This window comes from Helianthus annuus, chromosome 12, assembly GCF_002127325.2.
Source record: "Helianthus annuus cultivar XRQ/B chromosome 12, HanXRQr2.0-SUNRISE, whole genome shotgun sequence".
Classification (NCBI taxonomy): domain Eukaryota; kingdom Viridiplantae; phylum Streptophyta; class Magnoliopsida; order Asterales; family Asteraceae; genus Helianthus; species Helianthus annuus.
The window spans coordinates 129425704-129439921 of record NC_035444.2 but is presented as its reverse complement, the minus strand read 5'-3'; the positions used below and the strand labels follow the sequence as shown (position 1 = coordinate 129439921).

Sequence of the window (14218 nt, the reverse complement as noted above, 5' to 3'; positions counted from 1 at the left end):
CGGACTATATGGCACAACAAATGCTCGGATCATGTGTGCATACATTAAAAGGTCGGACTTTACATACAATAACAATCCCAAACCAAAGATCGGACCTACTCATTACATACAATAACAATCAAAGATCGGACCTACTCATTACAATCAATCAAAGTCGGACTATGTATAGTCAATAAAGGTCGGACCTTTATTTTCATGCTAAAAGTCGGACCCCCTTTATGATCATACAAAAGTCGGACATGGTATCATATACAAGGCATAAAGTTGGACTCATATATAAGGCATAAAGTCGGACTTCACCTCATGTATTTACAAAGGTTCGGACCCCCTTGGGTTGAACAAAAGTCGGACTCACTAATACAAGCAAAAAGTCGGACACTATATCACAAGTAAAAGGTCAGACTAGGCATGATAACTAAATTCGGACTCCCATTCATGTCTTGACAAAAGTTCGGACCCTTTATGAATAATGAAAACTCGGACTCCTTCTTGTGTAATACAAATTCAGACATGAGGCATACATATATATAAAAGTTCGGACTACATTCATTAAGCATAAACTCAGACATGTTTCATTAATAAAGTTCGGACCACAAGTATTTCCAAAACTCGGATTTTTGTTACTTCACAAAACCCTGACATAATCTACGGACTAACAACGTGCGTATAATCAAGTTCAATGTAACAGTTACGTTCTTCGATCAAGAAACCCTAATTTCATACATTTGTATTGCAGTAATCAAATCAACAATCAAACATTCCATCAAAACAGGCATCTTAACATTCAGCAAGTGATTACACAACTGATCATAAACCATTTCACAACAATCAGAATCTTTAATCACCACAGAACCATCATAAGAAGAACTAGGGTTTTTGCATGAATCAAACGATCACTGATTAACAACAAATAACCATTAAACAATTACCTTGGATTGATTCTAGATAAAGAGAGGGATCAAGAGTGATGATTGAGAGCCTTGTGCCAATGATGAAGAAGATGATTGTAGAGAGGATTGGAGGATGTGAAAGTACGTGTATTGATTTTGTGTGATGATTAGTGAAGGAGGTTAGGGTTAAGAGTTGTTAAGGTTTCACTAACTACTCTACTCACCCCTAAGTATCATATTTTACATAAAACACACCTATCACAATATAGTTTACAGTTTCATCACCAAGTTCATGTATTTTTCAAATCATTCGTAATAACACATAACCATGCACAATCACAATACACTTTATTAAATCAAAACGTGTATAGTTACAAAGCAACAAATTGTGCAAGTAAACAACTAAACAAACAGTGAACGTGCAATAAATGCGAAAATGGAAACTCGGAAACTCGAGTTGTCACATTTAAAGTGAGTGTTCCGTCATTCATGTCTACCACTACCTGTGCGGTGGCGAGAAATAGTCTCCCTAGTATGAGGGGGACTTCGGTGTCTTCTTCCATAACGAGTATGACAAAGTCGGCCAGGTAGACGAAATTGTCGACCTTGGCTAGGAGATTTTCAATGACACCTTGCGGGAATTTGACGGATCGATCAGCAAGTTGTATGCTCATTTTTGTAGGACTCGTTTTTCCTAGGCCGAGTCTCTTGAACATTGATGAGGGCATGAGGTTAATGCTAGCCCCAAGGTCGGCTAGTGCATTACGAACGGGAGAGTCCCCGATCGAGCAAGGAATTGTGAAGCTTCCGGGATCTATTTTCTTTTGGGGGAGTTTGTTGAGTACGAGGGCAGAGCATTCTTCGCCTAAGTTAACTAATTGCAATGTTTCAATTTTCCTTTTATGAGTGAGGAAGTCCCTCATGAACTTAGAGTATTTAGGCATTTGGGTTAGGATATCAATGAAAGGAATGTTGACATGCAATTGTTTTAGTAGACTTTCGAATTTTGCGAATTGCTCATTGGTCTTTTGACGGATTAACCTACCGGGGTACGGAACTCGAGGAGCCTTGGTAGGCTCTGGTGAGGGAGGGGAACCTTCTCTTGTAGGGGCGGCGTTATAATCTCCTCGGTAGGCGGCGGGCCTTCCGTAGGACCCACGGTGCGGTTCCGTAATGTTATGAGATGAACTTGCGCTTTTGGGTTTGTTTTGGTATTGCTTGGTAACGCGCCTTGTGGTCTCTCGGAGAAATTTTGTGCTAGTTGACTTATTTGTTTTTAGATGTTTTGAATACTAGCTTGTTGATTTCTAAAATTTGATTCTAATTGTAGAAACCTCTCCGAGTTTTTCGTTTCAGTGTCGGAGATGAGGCGAGATATAGGATCTTCAAGCCTTTCTCGTCGGGGAGGGAAATTTTGTGACTCATTTCTTGGTTGTTGAAAGTTTGTTCGTTGGTTTTGTTGGTTACTACTATTGCCGGGTTCTCTCCAACCAAGGTTAGGGTGATTTCGCCATCCTTGGTTGTAGGTGCCCGTTGGAGGACCCGACGGCCTAGGTCTATTATCAATGTAGTTTACCGATTCTTGTTGATCGTCTGTTTCTTTCATACAACTCCAATTTTCATGTGGCCCACCACACCCTTCACAAGCCATAACCGAGACCGTTTTTGTCATTTCCAATTTTTTTATTTTTGAAGAAAGGGCCTCGATTTGGGCTTGTAAAGAAGTGCTTTCATCAACCTTATGGGCGCCCGGGGCAATGGATTTATTGCCTCGGGGAGTGTGCCACTGAAAATTGGTTTGAGCAATTTCCTCAATTTGATTATATATTTCATGCGGGCGGCGATTACCTAAAAGTCCCCCGGAGCTAGAGTCAAGTGTTTGCCTTGTGTGTGGCAACAACCCATTATAGAAAGTGGATACTTGTTGCCATATCGCAAGGCCGTGGTGTGGACACTTTCGCAATAGCTCCTTGAACCTTTCCCAAGTTTCATATAAGGATTCCCCGTCCTCTTGTGAATATGTATTAATTTCAGTCATTAATTTAGCCGTTTTAGCGGGAGGGAAATATTTATATAGAAATTTTTGGGCTAGTTCATCCTAGGTGTTTACCGATCCAGCTGGGAGGGCGTTAAGCCAAGCTTTTTCTCGGTCTTTTAGTGAAAAAGGAAACATTCGGAGGCGGATGGCGTCATTTGATGCTCCATTGATCCGAAAGGTATCACATATTTCTAAGAAATTAGTAATATGTAGATGGGGATCCTCGTCCGCAAGCCCATGGAATGTTGCAGAGTTCTGGAGCATCTGTATCAAATGCGGCCAAAGTTCGAAGTTATTGGCTTCAACATTCGGTGCATTGATAGCGGCGCCGAGATTACCTACGGTGGGTCGTAGATAATCCATGAGGGTACGTTGGTCCGCCAATGGAAGTGGGTTCCCCGAAACCTTCTCTTGGCTTTTAGCTTTTAGTCTTTTTCTGAGAAAGCGTTTGGGTTCTTCTAGAGGTTCTTTTATGTCTTTATTAGAACTGGAGCTCATACACTACGTAGAGGTGGCATCTGGTTCCAAGTCCTGCAACAAAAACAGAAAAGAAAGTTGGTCAGAAGGTTCACCACGGCCCCGTGCTCAGTGAACACGGCCCTTGGTCGGAGTTACAGTGATTGTTTTCCGGATCCCTGTTACTGGAGAGTTGGACACGGCCCTGTGTTGCACCGACACGGCCCCGTGGTCAGTCTTCTGTAACTCGGAAAACTAAAAACTGCCAGTAACACTGTTGGACACGGCCCGTGTCCGACCAGGCACGGCCCGTGCTGAGCTCTGCAGAAGCTAAAAAACTAAGAAAATCCTAAAAATTAAAAAGAAAATAAAAAAATATGATTAGGCCGTTGATTCCTAACTTTCTTAAAATCCTTGTGTCCCCGGCAACGGCGCCAAAAACTTGATGTGCGTGAAGTGTGATAATTTGGATGTATATTTTAAGCCCTTTTTACACTTTTTAGCCAAGTTTTAAATTTATAAAAACACGATATTTACTAACACTAAACACACATATGGGCAAGTGCACCCATCGTGGACGTAGTATAGTGTTGGTAAGATACCGAGGTCGTCCAAGGACACAAGAGCTTTTAGTACCGGATTATCCTCAACGTCTAATCAAATCAAAATGTTAGAAAAAGATTTTTAAACTAAGAAAATAAAACTAAATGCTGAAAAATAAAATAAAAATAAAAACAGATAGACAAGATGAATCACTTGGATCCGACTCGTGTATTAGTATAACCTTTGATTATTTTCGCACTTTTGCACTTGTTTAAGAGATTATCTTAGTTATTGTAGTAGGCCCCTCTTTTGAAGGCGACGTTACCCTCAACCCAGTAGTTTGAGTCAGCAAGGATACAATCCTAAAGGGTCGAAAGATAATGAATTAAGTTATTAATGCAAATTATGGTAGGCCCCTCTTTTGGAGGTGACGTTACCCTCGACTAAGTAGTCTGAGTCAGCAGGGATACAATCCTAAATAGCCGGGTTATAGTATTAATAGTAGTTTACTTATGAGGGGGTCAAAGAGTTTGGATCCCCGCCATCCAATACCTTTGGGTATTGAAGGAGATCCTACTAAATTTGACCCAGGTCCCTTGCAGGACCTCTAAGCGCTGAACAAGGGCAAGACCCTTACCAAACCGTTCCCTTAACCCCCGACCAGGTAGCCAACATACCTCCATATAGACCGTGGAGATATGAATGGCGAAAATCTTTTATTTTATATAGACAGTAAAATAATGCCAAGACACCACGGACAAACGATAAGGAAAAGTCACCTTCAACATAAGAAACTAGTTATTAAAGTCATTAATACAAAACCAAATAAAAAGTGCAAAAGATTAAAAATAAAAAGTATTATACTTAACACTTGTCTTCACCAAGTGATGTAAGAGACTTAGGCAAACATGGCCTTGATTGTCAAGAACTCAAACGATCAATCTTGGATCCCGAGACGACTCACACACTCTATGATGGAAAATGGATGATGGTGGTGGATGATGATGTTGTGATGGTGGTGGGTGGTGGATGAAGTGTGAGAGAGGTGGTGTGCCAAGGGATGAGTTGCAATGAAACCAAGCACTCCTATTTAGGCCTGGGCACGGCCCCGTGCCTGTCTGACACTATCTCTCCTCATTAATTGTAATTCGCAATTACAATTAATACACCTGCAGTACTTTGGGCACGCCCCCGTGTTCATTGGGCACGGCCCCGTGGTGAGCAATAGAAGCTTCTACAGGTTTGTCTTTTCTGCTGCTTCTTGGGCACGGCCCCGTGCTCGCTGAGCACGGGGCGTGTTCAGTCTTCTGCCTTCTCTGTTTTGCTTGGGAGGATGTTGTTGAGGGGTCGGGCAATCCACTTTTGTTCCTTTTCTTGTATTTATGTTAGATTTAGCTGTCTTTTTGCTTCTTTTGTTAATTTGAGCTCATTTAATCCTGAAAATACAAAAGGAAGACAAAAACACACTTTTTCCAACATTTGTACTTAAAAAGGGTTAGTTTTATGCCTCATTTGATGTAATTTATATGTTGCATTTTACACACATCACCGACGCATCCCATCGAAATTTCAGATGGATCGTCCTTTCACGGTTCACCATATCGAAGCCCAGACAGCTATGAAGCAAGGTTTGCCTCGTACCCTTGGGAGTTCACTCCCCCTTTTAAGCCAGCACCTCAGCAGCAACAGGATCCCTCTGAGGATTCTCGTTTTCAGGCGGTCACCCCGCCACCGCTGTGACAACTCGTATTTCGAACCCACTTTTGTGTAACGTAACGTGATTATGTGAACATTAGTAATAACGTGATATATGTGAAATTGTGATATGTTTATATGTTGCATGATTAGACCGTACATAACCCACTCGATTACACAATTTACCTCGGCCCACTCGGTTTACACTCACTTGGACTCGAGACCAAGGATGACTCGATAATGGGTTCGGCCCATTCCCAACACACAAAAACACGACACCCTTGGGGGTGTTCCCTCATTCTCGCAAACTCACACAAGTTACACAAACCCTAGAACTCTTGCATTCCCTCTCGACTCGGAACAAAGGCAGCCGACACCCCTTTCGCGAAGCTTGTAGTTCGGATTAATCATCTTTAGCATCTCGGTTAGTGTTCATGTTTACCGATTACCTGTTGAATGATGTTGTGAAGTGTGTGTTACAATAATCATACATGTTAATCTAGGGTTCTTGTTAGTATGATTGTGGTGTTCATGTTATTCGGTTCATGATAGGGTTAACTATGAGTATATAAGGTTGCATGATGTAGAACTGAATGGATAAGTGTAACCGGCTGTGATGTTATGATTTGGGAATATGATTTAGGTTGCTTGATAGTCTATGAAATCGATTGTCACATGATCCGATCCACTGTTCTTGATGATAATGGTATGAACATGCATGAATCTTGGTTAAAAACTGTAGTTTGATCCGTATGAATGCCATTGAAAAACTGTTAATTGATCCTGATTGAACTGCCAAATTTGTGCATAATCTGTTACGGAATTTAGAAGCTACAAATCAGGAAGTCAATTACACCGGGTTGCGACAAGAGGTTGCGAGTCGGGAACACCTAGTCTCGACTCGAGACCTCACACCGACACACAGCAGCACAACTCGAAACCGTGGTTGCGAGTCCAGTTGCGACTCGAAACCGACACAAAACAGCATGAACCGAAACCACGGTTGCGAGTCCCGTTGCGACTCGAAACCGGACCATGACAAACCGAAACGACCCTTGTTGCGACTCGAGACCTTCCTTCGTTGCGACTCGAAATCTCGACTCGAGACCATGTAACTGTACACGCTGATATTGGGCCTGCACACTATCACGAGCCCAACTGATTGGGCTGAACACTTGGACTATGCTTGTTATGTAACTGTTTACGCTGATACCTATACGATGATGAATACTTGTACAACCTGTTACAATACGTGTAGAACCTACGTGCAATACTTGAATACGAATCTGATTGGTATGATAACTTTGGTAGGACGTGGTTGATCGCTTTTTAACTTAATTGAACTGTGTGTATCATACCGAGCAATCCCAGGTGAGTTCATTGCATTTTCTCAAGCATGCGTCCCGGTGGTTTGGGACAACTAGTAAACATTTGGACGGGAAACATTGGGTAAACAACTTAATCGGTTTTGGTCATTGCCTGGAGGGCAATGGGGGGTAATTAGTTAATAGCGCTATTAGGTACTAATTATCTGGGTTTCACTATGGTTGTTTAGAGGCACACTCCTCGGTTACGTAAGGGCGTTTTCCCTAGGGTAACTAACTGAACAACATAGTGGGTTGCTAAGAGGCACACTCCTCGGTTACGTAAGGGCGTCGTCCCTAGGGTAACTAACATGAGCAACAACGTAACACAACAGTGAATCGTATTAACATATATCTGGTAACACAACTCATGTACCAACCTTGAACTCACCAGCGTAGTCTGACACACTTGTCTGCATGTTTGTAGGTCATTAACACTGGGACATGGATTTGCTATCTGGGAGTGCTGGAGTGGTCATGGATCGAGGCTCTTGGATTTATTTACATCGGAAACTTTGGTTTTAAGTATTATGAAACAATTGCTAAACAATTTATTATATGCTTCCGCTACACGATACTTTGGGAATTGACACTATATTTTATTTAAGTATTTACTATTGGTTCAATATGATTGGTGGCTCAAACTCTGATGCGTAACACGCCTCGCGGGGGTTCCCGCTGGTGGAATTATTGGGGGTGTTACAGTTGGTATCAGAGCCACTGGTTATAGTGAACTAGGTTTTAAAACGTTTTGTAAAACCAGACTATAACCGAACGCCTTCGAACATCGATCATGACACTCAGCTCCAGATTGCAAGGTTCGTCTCTCCCTTTATACATTACTAGCTTAGCAGTCACACACTCACAACGTATATGAACTGACACATTTAATACTATAGTGACTGGATAGTGTGACACTACTCGTCGATTCATATGAACCATAGACTTGTGATACTACCTGTTGTGTTGTTTGAACGGAAGAAACTTTGAGCGCAAGCTAAGAGGCACTGAGATAAGCATGCAAATTGCCTTATTATTATGGGTGCACACTTAATAATAACGCGGGGTGCATGCAAGTCCCAGTGAGGCTTATCGAGCGTGAGAAGGGTTCTGCCTTACTATGTGTAAACTTGGTAGTATATAGATATCTGTATGACACCTGACTTCCATCTCGTTCCGATTTCTAAATCGGTTTATTCCCAACTATAGAAACATGAGTGGACGAGGACACAGACATGGCAACATCAACATGACTCAGGCTGAGTTGACTGACCTAATCAATACCCGCGTGTCTGAGGCCTTAGCAGCCTATCAAGCTGGTACGGAATGTACCAAGTACTCTTTACTCTTATACCACGTACACGTCTTTTCATCCCTATAATGTGTTCCCTTTCGTCATTTAGGTCAGCAAGCGCAACCTCAACCTAACCAGCCTGCGTGTACATTCAAAATGTTTATGGACTGTAAGCCACAGACCTTCACTGGAACTGAAGGGGCTGTGGGACTTCTAAGATGGTTCGAGAAAGCAGAGTCTGTGTTTGCTATCTGTAACTGTCCCGCTGGGGACAGGGTGAAATATGCTGCGGGTACCTTGGCAGATGATGCCCTAACGTGGTGGAACGCCCAGGTACAGTTGTTGGGCATCGAGGCAGCGAATGCCACAACCTGGGAAGACTTTAAAGAACTGATCAGGGAGGAGTACTGTCCTCGGGATGAAGTCCAGAAGTTGGAAAACGAATACTACGACTTGAAGATGGTTGGATCTGAAGTCGAAGCGTATGTGAAGCGATCGTATGAACTGGCCGACATGTGCCCGAACTTGTCCCGGCCTATGTCTCGGAGGATTGAGTTATTCATCAAAGGGTTGCCTCCGCGTGTGAAGAGCTTGGTCACCGCAGCCCATCTCAATGATTTGACACAGATCGTTCATCTGACTCATAAGATTGTGGACCAAGAGGTGGAAAACGATTCGTTACCTCCGCGTATTTCGGCCGCTACTGCTGCTACACCCACTGCCACTGCGTCCGCTAATGATAACAAGCGGAAGTGGGGTGATTATGACAAAGCATCCAGTGCTGGCCAGACTCAGAAAAGGCCAGACAACAGCAACCGCAACATCAGCCAGTCGTCTTCTGTCAATCAAGGCCAGGGAAGTGGCCACAGCCAGGGTTCTTATGCAGGGAGAAAGCCACGGTGTAACAAATGTGGCTATCATCATTGGGGGCCGTGTGGTCGGACGTGTAACAAGTGTGGTAAGCCAGGCCATGAGGCCAGGGATTGTAGGACCTCACAACCCAAACACCAGCAACCACAGAACCAACAAAACCAGAGACAACAGAGACAGCCACCTCAGCAGAACCAAGGTTTCAGGAAGGGGTGCTATCAGTGTGGTGACGAGGGCCACTTTAAGCGGGATTGCCCTCAGTTAAACCAGAACGCCAACGACAAAAACCGCCCAAATAATAACAATGCTGGGAACAACAACAACAACAACGGCAACAACAGGGGTAATGGTGCTCGGGGCAGAGTGTTTCAGCTTGGAGCAGGGGATGCCAGGAATGACGGCAACGTTGTAACTGGTACGTTTCCTGTTAACAATCGTATTGCTTCTGTATTATTTGATTCGGGTGCCGATTGGAGTTATGTGTCCCTAGAGTTTAGTCAACGATTAGGGATAACCCCAACACCTTTAGAAGTTAAACTGGTAGTAGAACTAGCAGATGGTAAAACGATAGAAGCCTCGAACGTCCTTTTCGGGTGCAAACTAGATCTCGTGGGTCAGGTGTTTGATATTGACCTCCTTCCCGTTACGCTCGGTAGTTTCGATATAGTGGTAGGCATGGATTGGTTGTCCAAGCACCAAGCAGAAATTTTGTGTAAAGAGAAGATCGTGCGTATCCCTCTCCCTGACGGGGAGTCACTGTTAGTTCAAGGGCATCGTAGTGGGGCGATGGTTGGGATTATCTCGGCCATGCGTGCACAGCAGTATCTACAAAAGGGTTATCCAGCAATGTTAGCGTTAGTTACCAACGCTCAGTCTGAAGAGAGTAAGATTGAGGATCTACCAGTGGTGCGAGAATTCGCTGATGTATTTCCAGAGGAGCTACCAGGGTTACCTCCTCACCGTCAAGTAGAATTTCAGATTGATCTTGCACCGGGAGCGGCTCCAATTGCTCGAGCTCCTTACCGGTTAGCACCAGGAGAGTTACAGGAACTGTCTAATCAACCGCAGGAGTTGTTGGACAGGGGCTTTATTCGACCCAGTTCTTCGCCTTGGGGAGCCCCAGTTCTGTTCGTAAAGAAGAAAGACGGGTCATTCCGTATGTGTATCGACTATCGAGAGCTCAACAAGGTGACCATTAAGAACCGCTATCCGTTACCACGCATCGACAACTTGTTTGACCAGCTGCAAGGGTCAAGTTTCTATTCCAAGATCGACTTAAGATCAGGTTATCACCAGGTAAGGGTTAGGGAAGAGGATGTTCCCAAGACAGCTTTTCGAACGCGCTACGGATACTATGAGTTTTTGGTCATGCCGTTTGGATTGACTAATACACCAGCGGTTTTCATGGATCTCATGAACCGCGTATGTAAGCCTTATCTCGATGAATTCGTTATAGTATTCATCGATGACATCTTAGTCTATTCGAAGAACAAGGAAGATCACGAGCGTCACCTATGTCTCATCTTGGAACTTTTGAGAAGGGAACAACTGTATGCGAAGTTTTCTAAGTGCGACTTTTGGATTCGAGAAGTGCATTTCCTTGGGCACGTTGTTAACGAGAAAGGGATACATGTGGATCCTGCAAAGGTGGATGCAGTTAAGAATTGGGCAGCACCAAAGACTCCGTCTGAAGTGCGGCAATTTCTTGGTCTCGCAGGGTATTATCGTAGGTTCGTTAAAGATTTCTCGAAAATCGTGCAACCCCTCACCTTACTGACACAGAAGAACACGGCGTACTCTTGGGAAACGAAGCAGGAAGAGGCCTTCCAATTGTTAAAACAGAAACTTTGCAGTGCACCGATTCTGTCGCTACCAGAGGGAACCGAAGATTTTGTGGTTTATTGTGATGCTTCGATTCAGGGTCTCGGTTGCGTGTTGATGCAACGTGAGAAGGTGATAGCTTATGCTTCTCGTCAGCTGAAGGTGCACGAGAAGAACTACACGACACACGACTTGGAGTTAGGAGCGGTGGTATTTGCGTTGAAGATTTGGAGGCACTATCTGTACGGTACCAAATGCACCATCTACACCGACCATAGGAGTCTCCAGCACATCTTCGACCAGAAAGAGTTGAATATGCGACAACGACAATGGGTGGAATTATTGAACGATTATGAATGTGCCATCAAGTACCATCCGGGCAAGGCGAACGTTGTAGCTGACGCCCTCAGCAGAAAGGATAATGCACCTAGGCGCGTGCGAGCATTGCAACTCACGATCCAGTCCAACCTTCCTTCCCAGATACGAGACGCTCAGTTAGAAGCGTTGAAACCAGAAAATGTTAGAGCTGAAGCTTTACGTGGCTCGAGGCAACGACTAGAACAAAAGGGAGACGGCGCTTACTACGTAACCGGACGCATTTGGGTCCCATTCTTTGGCAACTTACGGGAACTTGTAATGGAAGAGGCACATAAATCACGTTACTCTGTACATCCTGGATCAGATAAGATGTACCATGACTTGAAAACTACCTACTGGTGGCCCAGCATGAAGGCGCATATAGCAACCTACGTCAGCAAATGTTTGACTTGTGCTAAAGTCAAAGCAGAACATCAAAAGACCTCAGGTCTACTGCAGCAACCAGAAATACCCACCTGGAAGTGGGAACAGATCGCTATGGATTTTGTGACAGGGTTGCCCAGAACTCAGACTGGGAATGACACTATCTGGGTGATTGTTGATCGCCTCACGAAATCAGCACACTTCTTAGCAATCAAGGAAACAGACAAGTTTTCTCAATTGGCAGCAATCTACCTTAAGGAAGTGGTCTCTAGGCATGGGGTGCCAACTTCTATCATCTCAGACCGTGATCCGCGTTTCACTTCAGAATTATGGCAGTCAATGCATAAATCGTTTGGTTCCCAACTCGACATGAGTACCGCTTATCACCCACAGACGGATGGTCAAAGCGAGCGCACCATCCAAACCCTCGAAGATATGCTTCGAGCATGCGTACTCGACTTTGGGAAGGGATGGGAGAAGCACCTACCGTTGATAGAATTCTCCTACAACAACAGCTACCATTCAAGCATTAAGGCAGCTCCGTTCGAAGCACTGTACGGACGGAAATGTCGCTCACCTCTCTGTTGGCATGAGGTGGGTGACAGCCAGATCACAGGCCCTGAGTTTGTCCTTGAAGCATCAGAAAGCATCGTGCAGATCAGAAATCGTATGGCTGCAGCCCGCGATCGTCAGAAAAGCTACGCTGACAAGCGTAGTAAACCACTGGAATTTGAAGATAATGACCGCGTTATGTTAAACGTTTCACCCTGGAAGGGTGTGGTGCGTTTTGGGAAACGCGGCAAATTAAACCCTCGTTATGTAGGACCCTTCAAAATTGTGGAACGGATTGGAAAGGTGGCCTACAGGTTGGAATTACCGGCTGAGTTGGGTAATGTCCATGATGTATTTCACGTATCACAGCTAAAGAAGTGTTTGGTTGATGAAACACTAGTAGTACCATTCCAAGAGCTAAAGATAGATGACAAATTGCAGTTTGTCGAAGAACCAATTGAGATTATGGATATGGAGGTTAAAGTTCGTAAACACAAGACGTGGTCCAGAGTTCACGTGGGAACGCGAGGACCAGATGAAACTTAAGTACCCACATCTGTTCCCCGAAGACCAGTCTAAACCTAGCGAACCTAATGTTGATGCAACTAGCGAATTTCGGGACGAAATTCCCATTCAAGTTGGGGAGGATGTGACACCCCAGGAAAACCAGCAAACGATATAACCTACCTAGCTTTAACTTATCTAGCTTCTCAGTGAGTGCGTACCAAATTTCGGGACGAAATTTCTTTTTAGTTGGGGATACTGTGACAACTCGTATTTCGAACCCACTTTTGTGTAACGTAACGTGATTATGTGAACATTAGTAATAACGTGATATATGTGAAATTGTGATATGTTTATATGTTGCATGATTAGACCGTACATAACCCACTCGATTACACAATTTACCTCGGCCCACTCGGTTTACACTCACTTGGACTCGAGACCAAGGATGACTCGATAATGGGTTCGGCCCATTCCCAACACACAAAAACACGACACCCTTGGGGGTGTTCCCTCATTTCGCAAACTCACACAAGTTACACAAACCCTAGAACTCTTGCATTCCCTCTCGACTCGGAACAAAGGCAGCCGACACCCCTTTCGCGAAGCTTGTAGTTCGGATTAATCATCTTTAGCATCTCGGTTAGTGTTCATGTTTACCGATTACCTGTTGAATGATGTTGTGCAGTGTGTGTTACAATAATCATACATGTTAATCTAGGGTTCTTGTTAGTATGATTGTGGTGTTCATGTTATTCGGTTCATGATAGGGTTAACTATGAGTATATAAGGTTGCATGATGTAGAACTGAATGGATAAGTGTAACCGGCTGTGATGTTATGATTTGGGAATATGATTTAGGTTGCTTGATAGTCTATGAAATCGATTGTCACATGATCCGATCCACTGTTCTTGATGATAATGGTATGAACATGCATGAATCTTGGTTAAAAACTGTTGTTTGATCCGTATGAATGCCATTGAAAAACTGTTAATTGATCCTGATTGAACTGCCAAATTTGTGCATAATCTGTTACAGAATTTAGAAGCTACAAATCAGGAAGTCAATTACACCGGGTTGCGACAAGAGGTTGCGAGTCAGGAACACCTAGTCTCGACTCGAGACCTCACACCGACACACAGCAGCACAACTCGAAATCGTGGTTGCGAGTCCAGTTGCGACTCGAAACCGACACAAAACAGCATGAACCGAAACCACGGTTGCGAGTCCCGTTGCGACTCGAAACCGGACCATGACAAACCGAAACGACCCTTGTTGCGACTCGAGACCTTCCTTCGTTGCGACTCGAAATCTCGACTCGAGACCATGTAACTGTACACGCTGATATTGGGCCTGCACACTATCACGAGCCCAACTGATTGGGCTGAACACTTGGACTATGCTTGTTATGTAACTGTTTATGCTGATACCTATACGATGATGAATACT

General features: G+C 44.0%; 1 non-coding gene across 1 annotated transcript; it reads left to right on the top strand.

The window, feature by feature from the left end:
• Positions 1-2827: 2827 nt before the first annotated feature.
• Positions 2828-2934, top strand: LOC118485283. Its single transcript, XR_004875588.1, has one exon. It is a non-coding gene; the product is annotated as a small nucleolar RNA R71 (small nucleolar RNA).
• Positions 2935-14218: the final 11284 nt, after the last annotated feature.